The sequence below is a fragment of the Quercus robur genome, chromosome 5 (assembly GCF_932294415.1).
Source record: "Quercus robur chromosome 5, dhQueRobu3.1, whole genome shotgun sequence".
Classification (NCBI taxonomy): domain Eukaryota; kingdom Viridiplantae; phylum Streptophyta; class Magnoliopsida; order Fagales; family Fagaceae; genus Quercus; species Quercus robur.
This window is the reverse complement of record NC_065538.1, coordinates 53,532,665-53,537,284: the sequence shown is the minus strand read 5'-3', so window position 1 is coordinate 53,537,284 and position 4,620 is coordinate 53,532,665.

Here is a 4,620-nt window from a genome sequence, read left to right as displayed (position 1 = left end):
AAGTACTTGAGCAAGTCTTTGAAAGATGCAGGAAGTATAAGTTATGTATGAACCCCATGAAATGCACCTTTGGAGTGTCTGCTGGAAAGTTCCTTGGGTTTCTGGTACATCACAAAGGCATAAGTGTGGATCCAGCCAAGGCCACAGCTATCGCCACAATGAGAAGACCAACTACTGTTAGGGAACTCAAAAGCTTCTTGGGAAGGGTCTCCTATATTAGGAGATTTGTGCCTGGTTTGGCCTCAGCTACAGCAGGTCTATCCAAGCTGTTGAAAAAGGGGAATGAATTTACCTGGGGGATGGAGCAGCAGGAAACTTTTCAAAGAATTCAGGGCATCATGAATCATTTGCCCACCCTCCAGGCACCAGTACGTGGGCGACCTCTGCTGCTATACTTAGCATCAAACTCCCAGGCAATAGGAGCTCTGCTGGCACAAGAAGACAACCAAGGAAATGAGCAGCCTGTATATTATGTAAGCAGGACACTCAAGGATACCGAGACCAGGTACCCCAGAATAGAGAAAGCCTGCCTAGTGATCATTTACGTGTCCCAAAGGCTAAAGAGGTACTTCTTAGCTCACCAAATCCTTTTGGTAACCAAGTCCCACCCCATAAAAGCACTCTTGCACCAACCCCTTCTCACGGGAAGAATAGCACAATGGCTAGTTTTGCTCTCTCAATATGATATAGGCATAAGGACTCCCAAGACTGTCAAAAGCCAGGTCATAGCAGATTTGCTAGCTCAATTCCCAGGAAAGGAGGAAGGCTCGCTGAGCAAAGAAATCCCTGGTGAGGTAGCAGTAATGGAGATCCCAGGGAAGAAATGGACCATGAGGTTTGACGAGTTAGCTACAGCAGCTTCAAATGGGGTAGGAATTGTACTAAGTTGTGAAAATGGGGATGTCATACCCTTGTCTTTCAAGCTTGGTTTCTCGTACTCTAATAATGCAGCTGAATATGAGGCATACTTAACCGGGTTGACTATAGCACTCAGCATAGGAGTGAAACATATGAGAGTGTTGGAAGATTCTAATCTTGTAGTCTCCCAAGTGAAAGGTGACTTCGAATTACGGGAACAAAACTTAGCAGCCTACAGAACTTGGGCACAAAGGCTGGAGCTGGAATTTCAGACCTTTAGCATAGAGTACACTCAAAGAAGTGAAAACAGGTTTGCTGATGCGCTCGCCACCCTAGGATCCCAAATACCATTTAATGGGAGAGATACGCTGATAAAAATAGGAAGGTAGGAACATTCTATTGTAAGGATCCTCCAAGGGATGTACCCCGGAGAGTCCAAATAGTGGGATTGGAGGAACGAAGTCAAAGAAAAGATGAAAGAAGCAGGGCCTAGAGGGAACATCAAAGAACTAATGGATTACACTCAGATAGAAGGGGAATTGTATAGAAGGATGCCAGGAGGAATATTGTCCAGATGTATCACCTAGAAGGAAGGAAAGTCGAAGCTAGAAGAATTACACGTCCAGGCATGTGGAGTTGCAGAAAAGGTCAGCCTATATAGAAGGATGCAACGCATAGGGTATTACTGGCCAAATATGGACAAGGAAGCAGCAATTATACAGGAGAAATGTGAGGAGTGTCATTTGGCAATTGATAAAGAAGAAAGCTACGCGGTATTTATTGTAGAAGATTGGCGGGTTCCTTTCATAGGATACCTAACTCAGGGGATCTTTGCCAACCGACAGAAAACAGGCCTACAAGCTCAAGAAGTTAGCAGGCAGATATTTCCTGCAAAACGACATCTTATTCAAAAAGGGATACCGTGGAGATCCCCTAAGGTGCCTAGGACCAAAGGAAGCTAGAGAAGTAGTCAGGGAAGTACATTCTGGAGATTGTGGAAGTCACCCGGAAAAGAGAAGGCTGTATAAGCAATTACTATTGTTGGGATATTACTGGCCAACGATGAAAAGAGACTCTGAGGAGCTGGTCAAAACATGTCATGCTTGCCAAGTCCTAGGAGATGCAATTCACACTCACCCAAATGTTCTATAGGATATGACGACACCATGGCCTTTTCACACTTGGGGGCTTGATCTCATAGGGCCTATAAACCCTCCATCCAACGGTTATATATGGATCCTGGCAGCCACCGAGTACTTTACAAAATGGGTAGAGGCCATCCCTTTGAAAAAAGCCACTGGAGCAGCCGTAGCAAATTTCATTCGAAACCAAATCATTACAAGGTTCGGGATCCCCAGAAGACTGATCAGTGACAACGGAACCCCATTCATAAACAAAGATATGAAGGGGTTAACTGAAACATACCACGTCAAGCATGGGAGATCTACCCCATACTACCCACAAGGAAACGGCCAAGCAGAAGCTACTAATAGGGTAATGTTGAAGATCCTTAAGAAAATGAAGCATGAGTATGGAGGGAAATGGAGTGATCATCTGGCAGATGTACTTTGGGCATGTAGGAGCTCTGTAAAGACAACCACAGGATTCTCCCCATTCTCCCTAATCTATGGAACAGAAGCCATCAGCCCCGTGGAGTTAGTCATTCCTACACCAAGGGTAGTTCTGGAGGAAAATCAAGGAGAAAGTGAGGACACAAACAATGAAAGGAGGCTAGCAGATCTAGAAGGGGTAGAAGAAGAAAGAGAGCTGGCCAAGAAAAGAAGCCAGAGATACCAGCAAAGAATGACTAGAGCATATGCACAAGCAGTATGCCCAAGAATGTTCACTGAAGGGCAATTAGTACTAAGGATGGCGGAACACGTGAGGAGGAACCTACCAGGGCCTTCCAAGTTCACCCCAAAATGGGAAGGACCCTACATCATTAGTGCAGCTCATGAGAGCGGGTATTATTACCTTACCAAAGAAGATGGGACAGTCCTGGCAGAACTCATAAACGGGAAATGGCTGAAACAATACTATGCATAAGGACGAGGGGATCCCGGTACCTCAGGATCCTTTTACCAGCTTCACAATCTGCTAAGTGTTTTTATTTTTATCTTTTTATTTCAGCCTTTATCATGAATTCTGGTCTAAAATGATTTTGTTCAGGAACCTATGATAGATTGACACTTTGTGGTCAATACTGCACTAAATGATTTTTTTTGTTCCTTAAAAATGACCATATTTTAATGAAATTCCTTTTTTCTTCAATATTTAAGTCTTTCTTTAAATACTGCAAAGTCCAAGTTTGGATAGATTTAAGGAATGATACTTGAGTCAAAAAAAAAAAAAAAAAAGGTATGTAATACCCTTTACATATGGCCCAGGATTCACCTCACAGATAATTTCAGATACCCCACAGACAGTTCCAAGTGCATAGGTTTAGGATCACAGGTAAAAGTAAAATAACCAAGATACCTAGCCTAGCACTTGGCAAAAGAAAGGAACCTGTCAAAGTTCATGAACTGGGATCGTATCTCAAAATATATATTTATAGGAGAAGATACCAGTGTGTCCAGTTCAGTACTTGCACAATAGATCACCGGGTACCTGGACCAGAACTTACAGTGAAGCCTGTGGAAACCATGGTCCAGGACTCAGGAGAGAAAAGAGAAAAGTCATATATCAAAAAGAAGAGGAAAGAAAAGGCAATATATCAAAGAGAAAGGCAGATTCACATACTAAGAAATTAGAAGCAATTTTGAAACACCAAAAAAAAAAAAAAACAAAGAAAGAGGAAAGCAATGTTAAAAAAAAAAAACTTATACAACCCCAAATTGTTTATATAAATCTAAAGTAAGCTAAGGAATGAGGCCGGCCAACAGGGAGGCATCCGGAGGAATAACAGGCACAGTCGAAGCAGAAAGGATCCTCTGTCGCTTGACCTTCAAATCTTGTAAAACCCTGTGAGCACGAGCCAAAGCTTCCTCAGCAGCAGCTATCTCGATGTCTATACTCTTGGATGATTGCCTCTGAAACAACATATGAGCCAACAGACGCAAGTGATCCAACAAAAAAGACAAATTGAACTTGGCCTCCAGAAGGTCTTAGACCACCCCTCTCCACTCCAGAAGCTTTTCTTTAGACAAAGAATCTACAGAAGAATTCCTCAGGGAAACCAGCACAACACATAGCAACTCCATCAAAATATTACCCAGAAAAACGCCTCCCCTGAAGCCACTGGTGAAATCCCCGTGACTCTTGAGCAGACTCTCTAACAGCGGCAGGCCTTCAACAGGAACAGAGAAGCACAGGAAGCTGCCATAAGAAGACCCAAAAGCATGGAAATGGCTGGCAGGAAGACTGTTAAATTCCAGCAGGTCAAAGCGAGCTAGGAAGGAGGAGAGCCTTGAATCAAGATCTGAGGCAGCCACTCTCGAGGCGTCCCCCATCGCTGTGTCACCACTTGCAGGGACTGGAGGACTTGCAGCCTTTTACTCTGGCTGAAGGAGGAGAGCCTTGAATCAAAATTTTTAAAGCCTGTATCAATATTCAAAAAAAGAAAAAGAAAAGGAAGAACAGATTTAGTCTTAAAATAAAATTTAAAAAAAAAAAAAGGGAGAGAGAAGAACAAACCAGTACCGGCTTCTCGAGGCAGAGCCTCTTCTTCCTGATCCCCTGATTTCCCCGAAGATTCTGGGAAAAAACATAAGGCAAGTTGAAGAAAGGGTGAAGAACCAATGGCAAAATGGCTAAAGGAAG